At 31.0% G+C, this 203-nt stretch overlaps 1 protein-coding gene across 1 annotated transcript in view; it reads right to left on the reverse strand.

Annotated features, from left to right (window-relative positions):
- LOC119589223 overlaps window positions 1–203 on the reverse strand; it is a gene marked incomplete in the record, with an annotated part of 32,073 nt that overhangs the window by 11,262 nt on the left and 20,608 nt on the right.

The raw sequence follows: 203 nt of genomic DNA on the forward strand, positions 1-203 counted from the left end.
ATAATTCAAAGTCATTTTCTTACTCAAGGGAAATACGTCTTATTTACTGTATCTTTTGTCATTGCTTACGGTTTTGTTCATTGCATTCATGGCATTCATGCCACTTCCATTATTAGAGATGATGGTGGTTTGAATGGTATTAAAAAGAAAGTGAGAAAAAATCTTATTCCGGTGAGAAATAATTCTGAAATAATTATAATGGG

Source organism: Penaeus monodon, chromosome 25 (assembly GCF_015228065.2).
Source record: "Penaeus monodon isolate SGIC_2016 chromosome 25, NSTDA_Pmon_1, whole genome shotgun sequence".
NCBI lineage: Eukaryota > Metazoa > Arthropoda > Malacostraca > Decapoda > Penaeidae > Penaeus > Penaeus monodon.